At 47.6% G+C, this 23,211-nt stretch overlaps 1 pseudogene; it reads left to right on the top strand.

Annotated features, from left to right (window-relative positions):
* Positions 1 to 23,211, top strand: part of LOC146763068 (uncharacterized) — a 286,861-nt pseudogene that overhangs the window by 59,605 nt on the left and 204,045 nt on the right.

Raw genomic sequence — 23,211 nt, 5'->3', positions numbered from 1 at the left:
CTGGTGGTCTTCTGAGGCTGAAACCATAGTCTTCCTCTGCATTGAACTTTTGAACTCTTCTCCTCTGCGCATGCGCTTTTGGTCTTCTGCTCTGTTATCTGGATAAGTCCATCATCCTTGACAGAGGGGCCTCCTTATCTGAGTTCTTTGCATTCCTGGTCTTCTCTGGTATTTGTCTTTTTGCAAGAAGCTTTAAAGAATTTTTTTTTTCCCTATGTCTTTTGCGCCATGGCAGAGGTTTCTTAAAATTCAACACATGATTCTACAAACATGATACATTCATTTTTGATACATTCATTTTTGATACATTCATTTTGTTAGCTCAGGTGATCTCTGGAAGATCTCTTATTTCAGAATCAAAACTGATGATCTGCTTTCAGAATTTATAGTGTAAATATTGTATTATCTAAATGTTCTTGAAGAGTCATATTCCCCCTTCTTTGTTTCTTTGAGAACGAGTGTCTCTCACTATGAACATGAAGGCAACATAAAAGTAAAAAAATACATGTGGTAAAGCATTAAACTCACACCAAGCAGAAATAAGCATGATAATGCATGTAATCATTAGCACATGAGACAGAGGATAGTGATTTAGAATGATACATCATCAACTGCCTAGATACGGTACCATCACCCAGAGTTTGTGATAGCCAACAAGCCCTGTTTCACAGTGAGGACCTGGAGAACCATTCCCTGGAAAAATTTCCAAGTTTACCTCTATAGGGGGTCCAGCTGTTATAAGCCCAAATCAGCAAGTCAAAGTGACCTGGATACATTTTTAGTGCAGAAACAACCAGGTCTGTTGGCATACTTCTTACCAGCTAGACCCAGGGCTTGGCCAGATCCAAGGCCTTAACTGGAAGGGTATCCCTAACATATCCTACAAGAAAGCCTCTATTAAGGGGCGTTGGGAAAGTTTCTTAAATGTCTTGCAGATAGCTACACAATGGTTTGTGAAGGGTGTAAAGCATCAGCTTTGTCAATTATTGTTAACTTTGTCACTTATCCTTAACTAAGAAGTCAATGGTACCATAAACAAACTGCAAACAAACAAAGGAATTAGTATATTTAACTTCAAATAATATCTTATGGATAATGCCCATTATAAAATGTCGGAGTCAAAGACATCCCTCTGGCTGCCCTGGATGTCTTGAGACCCTGGCAGGGGGCTTGGAGACCTTGGCATGAAGTCAAACACACCTGTGGCTTCAATTTTAGCCCCAGGGAAAAGCTGCCAAGTCTGTATGAGGAATTACAAGCCACAAGGGTTTGAGTAGTGTGATATTTGAATTAACACAGGGTGGAAAAGTAGAATTTTGGGATTTTTAGAATGTAGTTCAGGGGGTCAAGATGGAGGAATTTGGGCATGTTCTAGCCTTCTTCTCCTTCTTCTTGTCCTCCGTGTCCTGGTGTGGTGGTGACACTTTTCTATTGGTTTAAGGTAGAGACACACTGTCTAATATAGATTATACAATACACAGAATTGTAAACAGACTATACATAACTTTTGATATAAAATATAAACACCACCCGAGGCAGCTGAGTGGTTGCTTGGGACGGGGGGCTGGGGCACTGAGGCATGGAGGCTTCCCTGCTTTCCCATCAGCATAAAGTCACAGGAGCATGAGACCAAGTGAGCAGCTTGGCCGCTGCTTGTGCTAGTGTACCATGGGTGCAAATTGTTTATTTACTTTTGTATTCTAAGAGGAAGTCAAAGTTTGCTTTTCTTTCTTTTCTTTTCTTTTCTTTTCTTTTCTTTTCTTTTCTTTTCTTTTCTTTTCTTTTCTTTTCTTTTCTTTTCTTTTCTTTTCTTTTCTCCTTCTAGCTAATCAGAGAGGCAGGGTCTGTCTAAAGAGCCTGTAGTTAGACTAATTAAGATAAGTAAGAAGTCCCTGTGAAAAATGACTGCTCACTTTTAAAATTTCAAGGGTTTATTAAACCTTAACAAGAATACAAAATGACTGAATAAGAAAAAACTGCAGCGTTGAGAGTCTCCGTGACTATCAGCCATGTGCTCATCTACAAAATGGATGCTCTGCCTTTTATACCCTTAGCCCCTCCCAAAGTTTTGTCAGTCAACTCCTTGTCTGCTGTCCATTTGAATCAAGGGGTTAAGTTAGAAATGTAACTAGTAAGATGAAGGCTGTTATTTTGATTAAGAGCTTAACAAGAAGATTACTTGTTACCAGGTGGGGGTAATTGACGCAAAGACAATATATAATGTATTTGACTTAGTTATGTTCTTAGAAATGACAGGAAATATATGAAGTATTGAAAAAGGGCAGGAACCATAAATACACCTGGCTTCTAAGAATAATTTGGCCCAGGAGAGGTGTTTTGGACCATGACCAATGGGTCAAGAAGCCCTGAAAACCAGATAAAGGTGAAGAGTTTACCACAAGGAAGACCTTTTACTTCATCTTCAGAAGACCATTGACCCATTTCAGAGCCCACTGACCCAATTAAAGAAGAGGACTGCACAGCCGTAATGAACATTCATCTAATTATAATACAAAGCGGGAGCAGGTGATGCCTATGTATATAAATCTTGGATGTCTTTATGAATATGTAGAACTTTTGTGGATATATAGAGAAGCTACAGTTTTGGAAATTTGCACATCTTTGGAGGGCTGCCTCCCATGTGTCCAGTGTGCTGAATAAACATGCCCCTTTTCAACTTTAATTAGTTGAAGAGTTGTCTGTCTGTGCATCGCTTTGGTGGAGATTATGTTCTTACATCTTGATTGGAGGTCAAGTGTTGTTACGCCACGTCTCCTGGTAATAAGCTGACCCTCTCCAAATGTCCTGACTATTGAGGCAATTACAAGGGGGAGGGGAAAGAGGACTATGGGAGGACATATTACAATAACATCACTATACATTTTAACATCCACATAATATCTATCTTTTAATTGTGAGAGCCAACTACTACATTTCTCAAAAAAAACATCCCCAAAGAGAGAAGGAAATACAAAGATGTCAAACACTAGATCAGAGTGTGCTCTGTTTTCCTCCTCCCTTTTACCACTTCCTGCTTTTCTCTGTGAATACTAATTTTCAATCTACTCTTATAGCATACTGTTGAGTAGTACTGGTAGGTCATTACTCCAGTCACTTTTATTTTAAAATCTAACCAATAATGCTTAATTCTGGATACTTAGATTCTCTCTGAGGGGACAGAAAGTTGGCAAAGCTTTGCTAGGTTTCTTCTCTTCCTTCCTCTCCCTGAAAAAGCTGAGTCTTACAGTGCACTGTAATGCTCTGTTGCCCTCAGGCAGTTGGGTTTGTGTGAATCATCTTGGAAATGTGACTGAGAAATGCAGTGGGATTTTTTTTAACACTTTACCTGAAATTGCTGTTTTCCAGTTAATTTTGATGTTGAAACCATTCATTGTAGCTTCTCTCCATACAAAGAAACCTTTAGACGTGTTTACTCTTACTGCCAGTAGGAGAGGATTTTCAATAATTTTTGCAGTTTGTAGAAGTAGCCCTGATATTCGTGTGCTTCAGTAGTGCTCATCCAGTGACACTTCATGTGGAAATAGAATTCCCAAAAGACAAATGTTTCAGGTTTGAACTAAAGTGTTTCTCTATTTTGTGTTCTTTTGTGTGTCAGAGAAAATTTGAGCTTAAAAGATGAAAATCTGCCTCTGTTAAAAGCAAAGAGAAATTTTACTTTTATGGAACCCTAATTTTATCTCAAATGTCTATGAACTTCCATGTAGTCTTTTATAATTTTTATACTTTTTTGCCTCCTGTATGTGAATGCAATTTTCAACGCCAACTGGGCTTTGTTAGAAATACTATTGTATACCTACAAGAAAAGTTCCTCATTTTAGTACATTGAAAGCAGTGGCTGAGACCGTGGTGAAGTTTTTGGCATTTCCTTCTATCAAGCGGGATCTGAAGGCCTTAAAGTGGCCTTATCTCTTCAGAGATTTCATGCCCTAAGGAAGAAAAGGCTGATTGAATGTATGACGCCCCTATCCCTCGCAGCCCCCAAATCACCAGGCTAGACCAGATATACGGGGCCTTGAGGGAAGGTGGGTCAGGAGTTGAGCAAAGATTCAAAAGAGTCTTCAATTGCCCTGATGTGGTTGTCCAAGCTGTTTATTCCATGAGATGAAGGGGAAAAGAGAGAGAACCAGGAAGGGACAGGGCCTTATCTAGTCTCTGGACAGGGAGGGCTTTCTGGCCCTCCGCCAACCCTATTGGGGCAGGAAGGAGGAGACCATACTTATCAGATCCCAATCATAGGGGTCCCTGGAAAGGGAAAAAGCATAGCCCAAGAGCAATGCAACAAATGTACTTGATTCTCTCCTGTCTAATGAGGAAGAACAGCAAATAACAGAGTTAGAATTACCTTCTCTATTCCTGATTTCTTATACCAACAGATCTCTCAGGGTACAGAAGTTACTTTTCATTTTTGATAGATAGCCTGAAGGAACCCAAGAAGTGCAAGTTAGTACTGCTTCAAAAATCCTTTTTGCTTAGAAGTATCCTTCTGTCCAAGAGTTTAATTTAGAAATAGACACATGTAGTGAGGCCAAGGGGCTAACTCAGAAATTTTATTAAAAACAAAATATATACCGTGTAAAAGTGTACCTTGAGTCAGCACTGACAGCTGTACATCAGGAAGTTATTTTCTGTCTAACTAAACCAAAACGTCTTTAGAAAAGAAGAGACTTTACATTGATACCTTTCCCTCTTTCAGTCCAAGATAAAATCTTGATAAAAAACTTTGTTTCAAAGTCACTGTCACCCCTGCAGAGATGCCTGGAGCTTTCCTTACTCTATCCCCAGTGGACTGTAAGCTACCCTCCACAGTAATAAAGGCCACAAGTACCCCTCCTCACTTAAGAAGTAAAAGGTCACCCTTGACAAAACACGAGCTTCTAAGGCAGTGGGGTAAGGCTGTTGTTAGTTCCTACCCCAACATCCTGTGATAATGTAAGGGGTGAGAAATGCCACGTGTGCTATGCACTAGCAGTGATCTCAATAAATCCTTCCAATCCTCTCCTTTGTGCTAGTCAAGCTCCTGGGAAAACAGGATGGCAAAAAGTGCTCAGTTTTGCCCTTGCAGGGTGAAAGGCAAAAAGCAAGAATCCAGCACAGTCTCTCTTTGACCTTTCCTTTAAGACAGGCCTGTCTGTTCCCACCCCAAAGGCACAGAGGGTGTTCTTTAAAATGTGCCACAATTTCCCCATTCCCACCATGTCATGATCCCACAAGGAGAGACCCACAGGAGTGTTGGGGCCAGAAGAGCTCTGGGAGAGTGTTGTGCATGTGTGTGCCAGTGTGCACAGCTCTGTGTTTTCTGGTGTGCCCAGATGTGTGCACACATCCTCCTTTGCTCAGTGTACAAGTATGCTGGTGTGCACAGCACTGTTCACATAGATGTGCTGACGTGTACACGTGATGTGTGCACTGCAGTTTATGTGTGTGTTAAATTGCACACTCTCAGGTGTGAGTGGGTCTGTGCACGGGTCTGTGCTTTTGAGTGTGCACAACTACAAATGTGAGCATGGCTCTATATATGTATATGGCACTGCACACAGTGTGCACAAACTCTACATACAAGCTGGTCTCATGCTTGTAAGTATGTGTGCATTAATAGACACTACATAGGTGAGTGTCTGTGTAGCATATGTGTACTGGTGTAGCAAGTTAGGTGCACATAAGTGTGTGCTGCTAACAACTACCACTGTGCACAGGAGCTCTGTACAGGTGAGCAGGTACCTGTATGTATGTGCACTAGCTCTGCATATGTCCCTGTGTGCACACAGAGGCTGGGCAAGCCCAGGGACATGGCTCTGGATACACAGCTCTGTACATCTGGCTGCAGTCCAACCTAGAAAAAGATGTGTGTATATATTATGTATGTGTCACTACCTAACTCTGTAGATATTCTCCGTTCAGTCAGAGAGAAAAAAAAAGGTTTCTAACCAGGCAGAATCCTGGGAAACAGTTGAGAAAGAATGTAAATAATTCTTTATCTCTCTTGTTGTTCACATTGTTTATAGATAGGTTCTGCCACTGTGCGTCATTCACGGCACACCAATGGGTGAGATGTTTTTACTTCAGGACCAATAGAATTGGTCTGGATGATACTCTCTATAAAAGAGTGATGTATTTGAAATAAATCAGAGTTCTACTCTCAGCCTTCTGAATTGGAGTTCTTTCATACCATCCTGCCTCAACAGTGTCATAGCTCTGCTAGCTAGAGTGGCCCCTAGCTCTCTGTGTGCACTCTGTTCTTGTAGGGAGAAGATTTTTGCCTCTATGTATAAGTTTGCCAAAAGATTTATGTAAAGTTGTGTACAGTGATTTCCATCAAATTTAATAGTGTTTAGGCTGTGACAACCCATGTTGCCTAGAAACTGCTTCCATCAAAATGGGATGCTAGGCCAAGTGCTAAACCTCTCTGTGATTGTAATGCTTCCTAGGCCATGCAGTTCCCATGTATCAACAGTAGTAAGTAACTAAAACTCAATTACACTTCCAAACGATGAAACATATGAGACAGTGCTATGTGCACTGTCTTCAGTTTAACCCCTCAGTGGGGAGGTCCCTTTCAGGTACTGCTAACCACTGAATCCACTGTGCGAACCACAGAGCAAGAGTAGACCCATGTCAACAAAATTAAAGGCCCAGTAAAAGAACCCAAACAAGAGACTATAACATCCTGACTGGGTGAGAGATATCCAAAGAAGCCCAAAGATGTCAGAAAAGTAGAGGATTGTTTTAACTAACACTTTGGGCAGGGAGTTTGAACTGTATCATTTATTGATGTAATTGTCCTGTTTTAACAGATGGAAATTGCAAGCATCTGTTGAGGGAAGTACACAGGGAACCGGAAGAAGTATTGGGGCAATTTCCTTAAGAACCAACAAATAAAGTAAAACAAGAAATAGAGGGCAGGAGCGGGTTGACCCCTGTGTTTGTGGGACCCCGGGACATTGGGTGGGAAATTACCCACTCAAGAATGAATTCCACCAATTTAAAAAGGAGCAGGGCAGGGCCCAGGAACCATCAAAAAACTAACTTACGAGCGCAGCCTCTCCCTGCGCTCAGATATAAATTCGGTGGGCCACGGAACATCTCAGGGAGGGGGGGTTGGACAGACATCCACATTGGACTGGCAAAATACCGGACTTGATACTTTTCCATCTAACATGATGTGCACTCGTTACGAACAAATACACCGCAGACCCATCTTAACCACCTTGTTGAATTTTTTCCCTTTCAGACTCCAGCTGACGGAACCCCTCCATCTTCGGGACATGGACCATCATCTTATTTCCGTCACCCCAGAGGGTTCAGGTACCTGGAGTCAGCTGCGATGTAAGTACATCGTTGTTGGGGACACCAAGTTCACACCCCAGGAGATCACGGTATTGCCCGGGTTAGTAACCTCAGACCCAGGGCAATTAGTGCTTCCCCTGTATTGCGTTCACCCACTGGTGTTTCTCCCTAAGGGTCAAATAGTTGCCGGTCCCTGAGCAACCTTGGGACCGGGAGCAGGCGGCTGACCTTTGCCAAAAGCTTTTACCATCTATTTACTGGGCACAGGCCTTTGGGGAGAACAAGCCCAAAATAATGTGTGGCCTTCATCTTCGCGGGAATTGGAAAACAATGCAGGGGCTCCTGGATACGGGGGCAGATGTAACGATCATTCCCACTCGGGAATGGCCGTCACATTGGGAGCTGCAAAACGTGGCTGGTCGCGTACAAGGTATAGGGGGAATTCAATTGGCAAAACAATCAAGGAGCGTTGTATAAAGTGAGGGGCCAGATGGGCAATTGGCCTCTATACACCCATTCATTTGAGATTTTACAGAACTCCTGTGGGGGAGAGACCTGATGGCCCAGTGGGGGGCAAAAATTGACATTCCAAAGCCTCCCCAGCTTTTTCGGGCAGCAGTCACTGAGAAGCGCCCCACTCAGAAACTGAATTGGCTGACTGATGAACAAGTTTGGGTGGAACAGCGGCCGCTCAGAAAACAAAAATTAGAGGCGCTTGAGGGGCTCATGAAGGAGCAGCTTGCTAAAGGGAACATCATGGAGACCACGTCCCCATGGAACTCCCCTGTCTTTGTAATCAAAAAACCCAACAAAGACAAATGGTGCCTCCTTCATGATCTCCGCGAAATAAATAAAGTCATTGAAGATATGGGGTCTCTAGAGCCAGGGATGCCGTCCCCTACAATGCTCCCCCGAAATTGGAATCTGGCTGTAATTGACATTAAAGACTGCTTTTTTCAAATTCCCCTACACCCTGACAATGCCCCGCAGTTTGCCTTCTCGGTTTCAACCATCAACCGAGAAGCCCCAAGGAAAAGGTACCACTGGAGGGTTTTGCCCCAGGGCATGAAAAACAGCCCAGTTATTTGCCAGTGGTACATCTCTTCCTTGCTGTCCACCGTCCGTGTAGCTGTAGGAGACGCCATCATCCTACACTACATGGACGACATTTTGGTGTGCGTGTCACCCTGATTCTTAAGATTTTCTAAAGCCTTCTGAGTTTACATTCTGTTGGAGAACTTTCCCACACAATTTCTATAAACAACATATTTTGCATTCCTTTATGGGGGTGGAGAAACTTGATGTACTAGTGGTTTGTCCAATGTCTTTGGAGAGGTGGCCTATTCACTCTCCAATCCAATGTCACCTTTGGGAAAGTATAAAAGGTGGAGTCAGAGAAATAAATCTTCTTCTTTACCTTGCAAATAGCAGGTGGCTTGCATCGTGCTTTCACGTGTCCTATAGCGACATCTGATGACCGCCGAAGTGTATTGCAGCTTAGGCTGGGAACTACGCTGGTGAGGTCTCTCTGTTCAGCGCTTTGCTTGTTGCTATTGTTGGTAATGGAGAACTTTGAGAGCATCAGGGAGGAGTCAGTGGCTTTGGATGTTTGGAGGGAGGTACTGAAGGGGAAATGCGTTCTTTTCTATTGGGATGATTTTGAGAGGCTGTTTTTATGGGCAAGGGAACAGGGATTCTTTCAAAGTCTTGCTGAGGCGCTTTCCTGGGAGAATTGGTCTCCCATGGGAGTTCGCCTCATGGATGCCCTGCTTGATAATCGTTTTGAAGATGTTGGGCCGCTGATGATGCTGTGGAAGAGATTGGATGCCATTTGGCAGGGCTCTGACATTGGTAGTTTTCGGGATTCTCTGAGAAACCTTTCTATCTCTGATGTTGGGGAGGCCGAGTCCCCAGAGCGTGGCCCTGATTCCCCTTGTGCCCGGGAGAGTGAGTCAGAAGACGGCTTCTCCTCTGGGGAGCCCCGGGCTCCCAGCCCGCTGTCTCCGAGCGTCCGGTCGGTGGAGCCGGTCCGACCCCCTCGGCCCGCTCCGCACCACTGGCGTGGTGGGATGGAGGGGAAAGCACTGCCTCTTTGTGCCTTCCCGGTGCTCGGGGACGAACGGGGGCCTGTGGACCAGCCCCCGCCTCAGGTTGCACCTGGCTCGGTGAAGGTGAATTGCCCGAACTGTGGGGTCACATTCCCCCTGGAAACAACCCAGGTGGGTTCACCTGCTTCGGTTTTGGGTTCATCTTCCGAGGACGAGTCGGCTCCGATCCCTGAGCCTGCGCAGCCTGCTGGGCATGCGCAGGTGGTGGGGGCCGCCAAGGACGGGGCGTTGGTCTCTGTTCCATCAGGCCCCGCCCCAGCAGGTGGGCAGCCCATCTTGTCCCACCTGATGGGGGCAGTACCCACCAGGTGGTTGCACGTCGTGGCTCTGAAACTCCTTGGGGGAGTGGTGTCCAGTGATGTTGCACCGCCTCGCAGCTCAGGAGCTGCCGCTGTCCCAGAGTCCATGGGACATGATACGGTGGACGATGCAGCCTTGCCAGGGGGTCCTCAGGCTTTCCCTGTGCTCAGGGGTGTTACTCATAACACTCATCAGCCCTTTTCGTTTAAGGTGTTGAAGGAAATCCGAGACACTGTGGCACAGTATGGTCTTGGGTCTGATGAAGTTATGCTTACGATTCGGTTACTTGTTACTGACCTGCTGAGGCCTTCCAATATTCATTCTGTGGCACAGGCTCTTTTTAACCTTGTGCAATTTGACGTGTTTGAGGACAAGTGGGCTGGTTTAGTGGCCAGCGCAGTGCAGAAGAATGCTATGCGGGGGCAACAGGATCCCAGGCGTGTGGTTAACGCTGACATGTTGATGGGCACAGGCAATTATGTTGATCCTCAGGGGCAGGCTGGATACGATCCTCTCGTGCTTGATCAATGCTGGACGTTAGGCTTGGCAGCTATGATCCAGGCCCTAGAAATGGCTGCTCCGATGGAACCCTTTCTGACTGTTGTTCAAAGGGTCGATGAGTCTTTCATGGACTTTGCATTGAGGTTGACTGCCTCTGTAGAGCGGCAGGTGGTAGAACCTGAGCTGAGGCGAATGGTCCTTGCAAGATTTGCTAGGATCCATTGCAATGCAGAATGCAAAAGAGTCATACAGGCTCTTCCTGAAGGGGCTACCATTTCACAGATGGCAGCAGCCTGTGCAGACATAGGCCCTTCGATTTGGAAGGTGGATGCTTGGGTACTGCCATGCAGCCAGTCTGGGCAGCGCCTCAGGGCTGGAAGCAGCTGCAGGGGGCTGCTCAGACAAGCACTAAATGATGGAAGAAAACACAGAAGGGAAAATTTCCCTCGTATGTGTGTGGCCGGTGCGGAAGGCCAGGCCATCCGGCGGATGTTTGCAAGGCGACTGTTCATGTTAGTGGCCAGGCAATCCCAGGCTTGGGAAACGGGAAGCGGAGCGTGAAGGGGGGGCGCACTCAGACACAAGTTCCTCTCCAGACCCCGGAGCCCATGGAGGTCTGCTCAGCCAGCTTGTCGCCAGCACCTGTGGGTCAGCAGGTGTGGATGTCTGCACAGTAGCAGGAGTCGTTTTAGACTCTTGCAAGGTGCACAAGGTTCCTCTGGATGCCTTTGGTCCCTTGGGGTGAAGGCATGAGTGCCTTCCTTATGGGAAGGTCTAGTGCCACCCTTCAGGGCATCATTGTGCACCTGGGTCTTATAGATGCAGACTTCACAGGGCAGATTTGTGCAATGATCTCCATGTCCACCCCCCCTGTTATAATCCTGAAAGGGACACGGCTTGCTCAGCTTCTGCCTTTTAAGTCTTCTGTTCGCAGGACGGCTGACCGGTCACGAGGCGATGGTGGTTTTGGATCCACTGGACCGCCTCAAGTTCACTGGACTGTTGTCCTGACTAAAGACCGTCCCGAGATACTGTGTACCCTGTCCATCCCTGGTGCGACACCGTCAGAGATCCGCCTGCGTGGGCTCCTTTACAGCGGCGCTGATGTAATGGTTCTCTCCCTTGCCATCTGGCCTCCAGACTGGCCCCTGGATCCAGCGGAGACGTCTGTTGCGGGCCTGGGAGGAACAGCGCGATGTTATATGAGCCAGTGGCCCGTGCTGGTCACAAACCCAGAGGGACAGACGGCTTGGATTAGGCCTCATGTTACTTCTTCTCCTGCTAACCTCTGGGGGAGGGATGTTCTGTCTGCATGAGGGGTGTGCATCGAGACGGGTTTTTGATGGGGGCCACTGCAGCGAAGGGCGAGGAGTGTCCTGCGTCTCCTATACGGTGGCTGGTGGATACACCTGTTTGGGAAAACCAGTGACTCCTCCCTCAAGATAAACTGACCGCCCTTCGAAATTTAGTGCAGGAACAGTTGGACCAGGGTTGTCTGGAGCCTTCCAAAAGCCCCTGGAAAACCCCTGTTTTCTGCATCAAAAAAAAGTCTGGAAAATGGAGGTTGTTACAGGAACTCTGGAAGGTCAATGCCGTCATGGAGGGTATGGGAACGTTACAGGCGGGCATGCCATCGCTTACCATGCTTCCTGCAGGCTGGCCGATCTTCATCGTGGATTTGAAGGATTGTTTCTTTACAATTCCTTTGCATCCCGATGACAGACCAAAATTTGCCTTCACGGTGCCGGCAGTTGACAATGATGAGCCCGCACAGTGATATCAATGGAAAGTTCTGCCACAGGGCATGCTCAATTCCCCGGTCATATGCCAATGGTATGTGGCTCGTGCCTTGTCTGGAGTTCTCAAGCAGTTCCCTGATGCACGTCTGTATCATTATATGGACAACATCTTGGTGGCTGCGTCCACTCAGGAGGAGCTGCTGAGGATTCAGCCTCGGTTGCTCGATGCTTTGCATGCTCATGGGCTGCAGGTGGCTCCAGAAAAGGTTCAGCAACAACCTCCTTGGAAGTACTTGGGGGTCAAAATTCTGGAATGGACAATCCAACACCAGGAGGTGCAATTGGTGCATTCGGTGAAGACACTGAATGATGTTCAAAAACTGATGGGTGTCATCACCTGGTTACGTCCATACCTGGGACTAACCGACGCACAACTGTCTCCTGTGTATGATCTGTTGAAAGGAGACCCTGATTTAAAATTACCTCGCACATTGACCACTGAGGCATGTCAGGTGCTGGAGGAGGTTCAGCAGGCTGTTTCTGCCCGTCAGGTTTATCGCATTGATCTTTCCGTTGATGTCACTGTGTTCGTTACCACTCCAGATTCGCATCCCACAGGTATCATTGGCCAATGGAGTGACAAATGGTCTGATCCTGTGCACATTTTGGAATGGGTTTTCCTGCCCCATAAGCCACAGAAGACAGCAACGACATTGGCTGAGTTGATTGCTCAGTTGATAATCAAATGCCGGCACTGGTGGTTGCAATTGATGGGTGCAGATTCTGCAAAGATCGTACTCCTAATATCCCGGGAGGACTTTAAATAGAGCTTTTCACACTGTGTGTCCATGCAATGTGCTCTGGAAAATTTTTCAGGGCAAATCACTTATCATTTGCCCAGCCACAAGCTACTGCAGGTGGCGAAATCTACGCAGATCTCTTTGCGGCCCAAAAATAGTCAGGAACCCGTGCAAGGACCCACCGTCTTTACTGACAGTTCGGGGAAAACAGGAAAGGCCATTGTTACTTGGAAGGACGGATCTGAATGGCAGGTTCTGAAAGCTCATCAGGATGGGTCAGCCCAATTGGTTGAGGGCTGCTGTTATGGCATTTCAGTGATTTTCCCAGGAACCTTTCAATTTGGTCACGGATTCTGCCTATGTGGCTGACATCGCACAGCGGTTGGGTCACTCGGTTTTGAAGGAGGTGAGTAACCCTGCCTTGTTTAATTTACTGAAGACCTTGTGGTGTGCTATTCAGGCCCGGGTTCATCCGTTTTACATTCTGCATGTGAGAAGTCACATCAATTTACCAGGGTTTGTAGCGGAAGGTAACGCAAGGGCTGACAAGTTGGCTAATCCGGCGTGGGTAGCACCTCAGCCTGATACACTCGCGCAGGCCGAGGCATCGCATGGGTTTTTCCATCAGAATGCACATACTCTGCAGAAGCAGTTTCAGCTGATGCCAACAGAGGCTCGTGGCATTGTTGAGTCCTGTGACGACTGCCATGCACTTGCTCCGCCTCTACCAGCAGGGGTAAACCCTAGAGGCACTAGGGCCTTGGAGCTTTGGCAGACCGATGTCACCCAGATTGCCAAGTTTGGCCAGCTCAAATATGTGCATGTCACAGTGGACACATTCTCCTCTGCAATGTGGGCTTCTGCTCACACTGGAAAAAAGACTCGTGATGTCATTGCCCACTGGAGGCAAACCTTTGCCGTTCTGGGCATACCTTCTTCTGTGAAAACCGACAATGGTCCTGCTTATGCATCGCAGCAGGTGCGGCAGTTCCTGCAGTTGTGGGGTGTATCACACAAGTTTGGTATTTCCCATTCTCCAACTGGCCAAGCTATTGTAGAATGCACTCATGGTACTCTGAAGTGGGTTCTTCAAAAACAAAAATGGGGAATGCAGGGTGAGACCCCACACAGACAGTTGGAGAAAGAATTGTACACCATCAATCATCTTACGGTGCTGCAGAATTCAAATAACCCTGTCATTTTAAATCATCATCTCTCGTTGCAGGCTTCAGACGAGGCACATCAGCCTCGAGCAAAAGTTCGAGTGCGGACTTTAATCACCAAACAATGGGAAGGTCACTATGACCTTATCGCTTTGGGACACAGGTATGCTTGTGTGTCCACAGATACTGGGGTGCATTGGGTACCATCGAAGTGTGTTCGTCCTGATCTGCAACCGCAGAAACAGAACCCGATCAATGGGCAACATAGAAACTGTGAACAAACTGAAAGGCATTGAATGGATGGATCGTCGAGTGATGACTCAGTTGAAGATGACGGCGGGTGATCACTCTGATGATTCCTCCATGAACGGACACTGAACCTTATTCATTTTTTTTCTTTTAAACTAAAAAGTTTGAGATGTCACCCTGATTCTTAAGATTTTCTAAAGCCTTCTGAGTTTACATTCTGTTGGAGAACTTTCCCACACAATTTCTATAAACAACATATTGTTTTGCATTCCTTTATGGGGGTGGAGAAACTTGATGTACTAGTGGTTTGTCCAATGTCTTTGGAGAGGTGGCCCATTCACTCTCCAATCCAATGTCACCTTTGGGAAAGTATAAAAGGTGGAGTCAGAGAAATAAACTTTCTTCTTTACCTTGCAAATAGCAGGTGGGTCGCGTCGTGCTTTCACGTGTCCTATAGCGACAGTGTGCGCCCCCACCGATGATCTGCTTGCCTATGTGCTTGAACCGACAACAGATGTGTTGATTGCTGCAGGGTTCAAGCTCCAGACTGAGAAGATTCAAAGGATGCCACCTTGCAAATACTTGGGGCTGCAGATGACATTGAGGACCATTGTTCCTCAGAAATTGGAAATTCGAAATTCCGTCCAGACCCTAGCGGATCTCCAACGACTGTGTGGGTCTTTGAACTGGGTAAGACCGTGGCTAGGTATTTCTACTGAAGACCTAGCCCCCCTCTTCAATCTATTGGAAAGGGGAGAGGGGCCTAGTTCCCCACGGACCCTTACTCCAGAGGCAGAGAAGGCACTGGAAAAGGTACAGAAATACATGTCTGTCAGGCAGGCCCACCGCTACCAACTGGACCTGCCCTTTAGTTTCATCATCTTAGGAAAACTGCCACACCTCCATGGGGTGATTTTTCAATGGCACAATAAGATCAAGGGAGAGGACCAGGGCGAGAGGGACCCTCTCTTAATCAAAGAGTGGGTCTTCCTCAGCCATCATAGGTCCAAAAGGATGACATCACCACAAGAACTGATGGCTGACCTGATTCGGAAAGCGCGACTGCGTATCAGGGAGTTGGCAGGGTGTGACTTTGACACCGTTCACATCCCCCTGACATTGACCATGGGCCAAATTACAAAAGCAATGCTAGAACACCTACTCCAAGAAAACGAGTCCCTGCAGTTTGCATTGGACAGTTACACCGGCAAAATTTCAATTCATCGGCCGGCCCATAAATTTTTCAATTCGGATGTCCAATTTTCATTATCATTAAAAAGGGTCCAAAGCAGGTCACCTCTAAAAGCTCTGACAGTTTTCACTGATGCATCCGGAGCATCCCACAAGTCAGTCATGACTTGGAGGGATCCTCAAACTCAGCGGTGGGAGGCAGACATTGCCGAGGTGGAAGGATCACCTCAAGTAGCTGAGTTGGCCACTGTCGTCAGGGCCTTTGAGAGGTTCCAGGAGCCCTTCAATTTGGTTACAGATTCAGCATATGTAGCTGGTGTGGCTCCCAGGGCAGAGAATGCAGTCTTGAAGGAGGTGTCCAACATTGCCTTATACGAGTTGCTCTCAAGATTAGTAGATCTTGTCTCCCACCGAGAGCAACAGTTTTACATAATGCATGTCAGGTCACACACTGACCTGCCAGGGTTTATCGCCGAGGGCAATCGAAGAGCTGATGCCCTGGTGGCTCTGGTACACAAGGTGCCACTCCCCGACAAATTTGAACAGGCTAAGGTCAGCCATCGCAAGTTCCATCAGAATGCGCCTGGCCTGGTCTGGCAATTCCAACTTACCCGTGTGTCCTAGGTTGTAAGATAAGCTTGTATTCTATTTGCCATCTGTCGAAAGGTTGGGCAGGTTTTGTTATCTCTCCCAAAGACAATGGTTTGCCCCGTAGAGGCAATGGTTTGTTTATACACTATTGACTGACTCACTGCCGGGCTGGTAAATGTAACACCATCCTATTGTGAGGGGTCCCACCCAGAGGGGGAAGCCAAGCACTCTGTTATTGTATAAAGGGGTAGCTTTTTGGGGAGAGAAGCAGCTCGCTCTCTCTCTTCGCGGGATTCCCAGAGAAGCAGCTCTCTCTCTCTTCTTCGCGGGATCTCGCAGCGAAACAGCGGGGGAGGCGGCGGCGGCGGAGCTCGGAGGCAACCCCGGCGCAGAGGAAGACCGGCCCCATTGCCACCAGATCTTCAGAGGAAAACTATACCCTTCAAAAGATCACCACTGCAGCTGCAGTTCATCAACCACTGCAAGGGGAGCAATAGTCCCAGCAGGACTGCTACTGGCACCCCGAATCCTCAGGTTCTGGACTTTTTCACTGGTTTTGTTTGTACAGATTGCATTTGCCTTTTTTAATTGTTGTCTAGTTTTCTCCTAGTAAAGAATTGTTACTCCCATTCCCATATCTTTGCCTGAGAGCCTTTTGATTTAAAACTCCTAGTAATTCGGAGGGAGGGGGTTTACCTTCTCCATTGCACAGGAGGCTTTAGCCCTCCTTCGCAGATTCCTGTCTTGTCGAACCTAGACACCGTGACCAGGCCAAGGCCATCCTGACCACTTTCCCCTAGTGCCAAAATTATCAGATGCCTGCGCTTAGCGCCGGAGCTAACCCCTGAGGACTCAGAAGCTGCGAGGTGTGGCAGATGGATGTGACCAAGGTTCCTGAGTTTGGCAGACTGAAAGACGTACACGTCTCTGTAGATACCTATTCTCGTGCAGTCTACGCCTCTGCCCACACAGGGGAGAAGGCAAAGGACGTCATCAACCACCTTGTCCAAGCCTTTTCCTTGTTGGGGGTTCCTAAGGTTTTAAAAATGGACAATGCCCCAGTGTATGGCTCCAAGGAGCTCAGGAGCTTCCTGCAGCAATGGGGAGTGGAACACACGACCAGCATCCCCCACTCCCCGACAGGTCAAGCCATAGTTGAGAGGACCCACCAGAGTCTGAAGAAAATTCTAACCCATCAACGAGTGATGATGAAGGTGGAATCCCCTCATGTCCAGCTGGCCCAGGCATTATTTACACACAACTTCTTGAACTGTGCATTTGAAAACCTAAACCCTCCCATTACTAGACATTTCAAAAGTAACCTGCAGCTGGAGCTGAAAGAGAAGCCCCTGGTCCTAATAAAAGATTCTGAGACCTGGCAAGTGCAAGGACCTTTCAAACTGATCACATGGGCCTGTGTGGCCACCCCCTCTGGTCTAATGTGGGTCCCTGCAAAATGGGTGTGCCCATACATTCCTTAGCCAGTCCAAGCCAAACCTATACAACAGGTGAAGGATGTCTGTTGGAGAAGAAGGCGGACCCATTCTATTTAAGTTACAACTGTTAATCCTTTTTTAATCTTTATTTTGCAGCCTCAACTCGAGACCCAAAAGACATTATGAACCCCGCACATCTAGTCATCTTACTGTGCTTCGCCATCCCCAGCTGCTCCTGGATTGTTCCCCAGCCAACAAAAAACATCTGGAAGATGCTGGTGCAAGCCCTGGGACAAGACCACATCTGTCTGTCCACCTCCTCTGCTGCCGACCCCTTCCTCTCCTGCCTTGTGGGGATCCCATATAAGCTGGATGAGTTTCCTTTTACGTTTCCCAAACCCACTACTTCTCCCGTCAGGAGAGCCCACTCCTTCACCGTTCGCCAGCTGGATGCATGGAGGAGTTGGGTCAAACTGTTTCCCCCAATGGATAAGGAGCCCCAAGAGCTTGATTTACTAGGTTCCTCCCCTGCGTCTACTTGTGTTTACGTTGCTGTTACCCCCGATCCTCAGGCTTGGCCAAACATTGAAATCAAACAGTACATTCTGGAATATACCTCAAAGGAATGGTGCCGGCGGGTCATCCAAATCCCCATGTTTTCCACCCCTGATAATAAACCTGTCATGGTTTGACACTGGCACAATGCCAGTGCCCCCATGAAAATGTGATCCCTCCCTTGAATGCTGTGAAGTGGAATCTAGAACAGAGCAAAGCAGGCCCAAGCTTAATAACAGGGAAAAAAACTTTATTAAGCTACTACTACAAAAAGGAAAAAGAAAGGAAAAAAAGAAAAAAAAAACCACACAAGGATCAAATGAAAACCTTACAAAGCATTCCTCCCCCCACCACCCAACTCCAACAAACCACAGTGAGACACAATCTGGACCCCAATCAGGTTTCCACCCTCCAGACAATCGATACTCAGGCCTTCGAGGGAACAGAGTCTCTCCTGTGCCACAGACCCCCCCAAGAAACACAGCTCCACATCCTGTGTTTCCATGTCACACATGGCACCGCCCGGAGAAAAGTTTGCCATGGTGACCCTTCTCCTTTCCATGCACAGTGCTCTCACCACTAATGCATGGATGGACAGACTGCTTTTAGGATTTTTCCTTTCAAGGATGCCCTGCCAAGAGGGGAGAAAACAACAGTTCAGTTTTTCATTTTTTGGGACCACAGTCCCCCCCATTTTCCATTTCCCCTGGGGCCGAGGGTTCAAGAACAGAGATCTTCTTCTCTTCTCTTTCTTTTGAGGACAGGGGGCACCACCACAAACCCCCTAACCTTTTCTTCGTTCACTCCACTTTTGTCTTTTTCCCAGCTGAAGCAGGTCTCTTGACTCACTGGCATCCTCCCAAAATACAGTCTCTCTTGGAGGAGAAGATTGGTTCAAGTTGTGGCTAACACGGAAAAGTCCAGCCAAAAACCACTCCTTGTCCCCCTCCCACCTAGAATTCCTCCTTCTAACATCCCAGGGTCCAAAGTGTCCCTCTTCCTCTCTTTCAAACCAAGGAGGGGAAAGGAAAATTCACAAAGCTTTCATTTCTCAAGGAAGGGTTAAAAGTCCGAACTCCCAGGGATGGCTCAATGCCCAGACATCCAGCAACTCCCACGCACTGGGCACCTTGCAGCTCCCCCCGCTCCTCCTTCCTCACGGTGGAATTGCTGACAGAACTGCTGTTGTCTCTTTCTCTCTCCCGAGAGAGAGAGAAACTCTGGGGGGGGAACGGAGACATCCTAGATTTCTTCCACCCTTCCATCTGCAGGGGCCAGCCCGGTTCCAGTCCTTCCACCACCCTGAGACCTACCTTCGTAAGGCCATGGGCCTTCCCCTCCCCCACCCAGCCACGGGCCGGGCAGGGGAGGCTGCACTGCGTGCTGACCGGAACCAAAGAGAGCAAGTTCCCCTGGGAATTCTGCTTTCAACCCCTCTGTGTTCTCAGAGGCGTGTCCACCTTCAATTGGTCAATATCTAAATTGACCTCTTCCTTCCGGAAAAAATTCTCTTTCCGTATCAAATCACAACAAAACCTCACTCCCTACCCAAAGGCACCTTCCCAATTTGCAGCACCCGGGCCTGGGCTGGCATCCCCTCCCACCTTATCAGAGGCCCTTGTACTTTTGGCCAGTTGAGCCTGTTCGCGCCGAACCAAGCCCAAATTTCCCATTGGATGAACCTAAACAAAACTTATCAATTGGCAAGGTTTAAAAGAGATACTGAACTCACCAATCTGGATGAAAATTGCAACTCTGAAATTATTCATTGGTCTAAACCAAAAGGTGTTGCTACCATTACTTTTTTACCTTGGGTGGCAATAGCCCATGCCTTCAGGGAATTGGCTGGCCTGGAGTGCTGGGTGGCGAAGCAGGCAAATGCTATATCAACTGCGCTTGCCGGCCTCCTATCAGATGAGGAAGTAACAAGGTAGGCAACCCTACAGAATCGGGCAGCAATTGACTTTCTTCTTTTACTTCACGATCATTCATGCGAGGAGTTCGAGGGCTTGCGCTGCATGAATTTAACATCCAAGGCTGGGGACATCCACAAAGCCATTGATTCAATGAGGAGCATGATTAAGGACATAAAACAAGAAACTGGGGACTGGCTGAGTGACCTTTTTGGAAATTGGGGTGTCTCGGGTTGGGCAACTTCCATCATTTGTTCTGGTTTAATTTTGTTTGTTCTTATCCTAGAACTTATTATTTTCGGAATTCTGAGACGGGTGGTGTCCAGCCTCATCAACAAAGCACTGGACATCCACACTGCGAACCCAGCTGCCTTCCTCTCTGCCCAGGAGTCCACCGCCGAGCCCGAGCCAGGAAACAGACACTGGACAGAGATGGTGCCTACCTATCAGCCGGGGTTCGCCAACACCTACCCGGACTCGGAATTCCTCCCCCGGACTGAATCCAATTTGTTTTGAAATACTTTTTCATCAGATTTTTGTTTTTGTTAAAAAAAAAAAAAAAAGGCAGTTGTTGGGGTGTGTTTTAAGTTTCCTCCCAGTTATGGTTGCTTCCTCTCCCCCTCTTTTTGTAAAATGGTCCAGCCTCCCTTCTCCTCCCCCCTCCGTCTGCCTGTCATTCCTCCCTCCACTCAGTTCATTTGTATCCCTGCTGAGTTATTCCCCCCAACCCCACCCCAGAGCCTGTCTGTCTCTCAGAGACCTCTCCCTTCCACCTAGAAAGTTCCATCCAGGGCTTCGAGTGATAAGCTGATTTCCGGGGTCCCCTCCCTCCCTCCTACCTCACTGGAAGTTTCCCCCTGTGTGTCACCCCTGTTACCACCCCCAGGTGTTATCCCATTGGTTGGCTGCTGTTTCCTCCCCTTGTTACCACTCCCCTTTAACAAGCAGGGCACACGGTGCCCATGGCCTTTTGGTGCTTATCTTCTTCGAACCAATAAACTCAGAACACAGATACCCCCAGAAGGACAGCTCCTTGCTTTTGTCAGAGTCGCTCTGCGTGTCTTTCAGTCTGGTGGCTTCGTCTTCCCACAGACCATACCTCATGCCCACATCGGCACATGAGAGTGGCCTTTGCTGCCGCAGTGCTAAAGGTACTGTACTAGCCGAGACTTGGGAAGCTAGCAACAGCCCTGGTGGCTCAGCAGTAGAATTCCTGCCCGCCACGCGGGAAGCCTGGGTTCAGATCCCAGCAAAGGCACTAGTGCTAGCTGAGACTTGGGAAGGCACACTGACACTGTGTCTCTTCTCCCTTTCCTAAGTCCTACTATAGATGGATTCTTGGACAGTCCAGGCAAGGTGTTCAATTGCTAGACGCCCTCTGTCACTACAGCTGCTATCCCAAAAGCCCACCTGAGTCCTTTTGTGTCTTTGAAATACCCACTTTGGAGGTAATCTATGCCCAAAATGCATGGGGCCTCTGGGCCAGTCACAATAGGGTGTTTCTTCCACTCATTTCCAGTCAGGCTCACATCATCTTCCACCAAAGTAAAATCCTGCGATCCCTCTGACATGCCAGAGACAGAGACAGATTCTGCCCCCACATGTCTTGATGGGATTAATGTGCACTGCGCACCAGTATCGACCAAAACTTTATATTCTTGTGGTTCAGATGTGCCAGGCCAATGAATCCACACAGTGAAAAAACCATGGTTTTCCCACACCTCTACCTGGCTAGAGGTAGGGCCCCTTGTCACAATCCGCTTATAGCAGGGTGTCGTGATGGCTTGTTAGCCAATCCCAAAAGTGCAAAAGACAAACAGCAGGGGACCATCAGTTTAATCACAACAAATGCACCTTTATTGAGGCCAAAACATTAAATGTGATAGTGGGATCAGAGAGGAAATAGAAGAAGAGAGAGAGAGAAAAGAGGGGGATGGGAATAGCTACCAACACAGGCGAGATTCCCACTGGTCCGGACGATGGGGATCTGTCTTGTTGTGTCAGGGAGAGTCTCCAAAGTCCTGCCCAACCCAGGGGTCCAGTTATAGTCCACAGAGGAAAAAGGGGAGAACATGAGACTCTATTGAAATTGCTGTGAGGGAACAGGTGAGTCCACTGAAATCACCAAAGCAGGACAAACACAATGAAGAATAAGTCCATTGAAGTTACTGGAGAAGAACAGGTCATATCAATAGCGGTCACACCACCATTCCCCCCCCCTCCCTGTGGTAGGGGTCTCAGTCCTTGGGGAGAGGGTTCTTGATATCCTTCTGTCACAGTGGTAACGAGGCAGATGAGAGGTCTTGAGTGAGAGACCACCAGAGTCACCCCAACTGTTCATTTGGCTTAAGGATGGAGACTGAAGTAGGCATTGCAGCAGGCTGCCCTGTGCTGGGTCCATGCTGGGTCTTCGCCAAATCCTTAACAACTCCTTGCCATGTTCTTGTCAGGCCTTGTTCGGAACAGCTAACGTAACGGTACAGTGGCTGCACCTGCACTGTTGCCTTCTCCAAGCCAGAATTGCAATGTGGGGTGGGGGGTGGAATGGAGTTTCTTCTCACGGCAATCGGTCAGTCAAAAATGAGTGAGGGTCTTCAGATGTCCTCTTATACCCCTCTAAGCCTGATTATCCTTTCCTTGGGCATATGTCTTGGAGGTTCCTTCAAGGGGATCTGACATGTCATCATCATACCTGGCAGTTTGGCTACAGGAAACTGGAGCTGTTTCCCTTTTGGTGGAACTTCCTCTCTGAGTCTTGCCTTCTTTTAATTCACGCACCTGTTGCGCCAGAGTGTCATGGGGTGACATTATGAAGCTGGTATCCCCAATCGTGTGCTCTGTTTATGTTTGATATTATGTTCTGTGCTTTCAGAACTGACTCTGAAAGTGAAGGTTTGTTTTGTCTTGTTATCAGCCAGTTCACCTCCTCCCATGGTCTGTTGTCTAGAAGAGGCTAGTGCTGGCTGGCTTGCTTTTGCTTTGCTTTGCTGGCTGGCTTTCACTCACTTGCTTTGCTTGCTTGCTTCTGATTTTGCCTTTGCTTTTGCATGTTGGTTAGTTTAGCTAAGCAGTCCAATTCTTTCCCTGGACTGTTTTTTTTTCCTTTCCCTTTCCTGAATATCACTCCAACCTGTTCCGGACTGGGACCTGGGAAACACCAAGGAACACTGAGAGCCTGTGCTTTGTGATCTGCAGCAGCCATCCCCAGTGCCAGAGAGCAATCCCCAGCATCCAGACCCGGGTGACCACTCCCAGGAAAGACTTTCTGCATTAGTCATCTCTTCAGAGTGGTGAAAAAGTTTTGTTGTCATCTGGTATTGTTAAATTTCTTTGGTGCTGGGGAGTGTTTTGTTTGTTAAA

The sequence above is a fragment of the Lonchura striata genome, chromosome W (genome assembly GCF_050655825.1).
Source record: "Lonchura striata isolate lonStrDom1 chromosome W, ASM5065582v1, whole genome shotgun sequence".
Classification (NCBI taxonomy): domain Eukaryota; kingdom Metazoa; phylum Chordata; class Aves; order Passeriformes; family Estrildidae; genus Lonchura; species Lonchura striata.
This window is presented reverse-complemented; position numbering and strand designations above follow the sequence as displayed.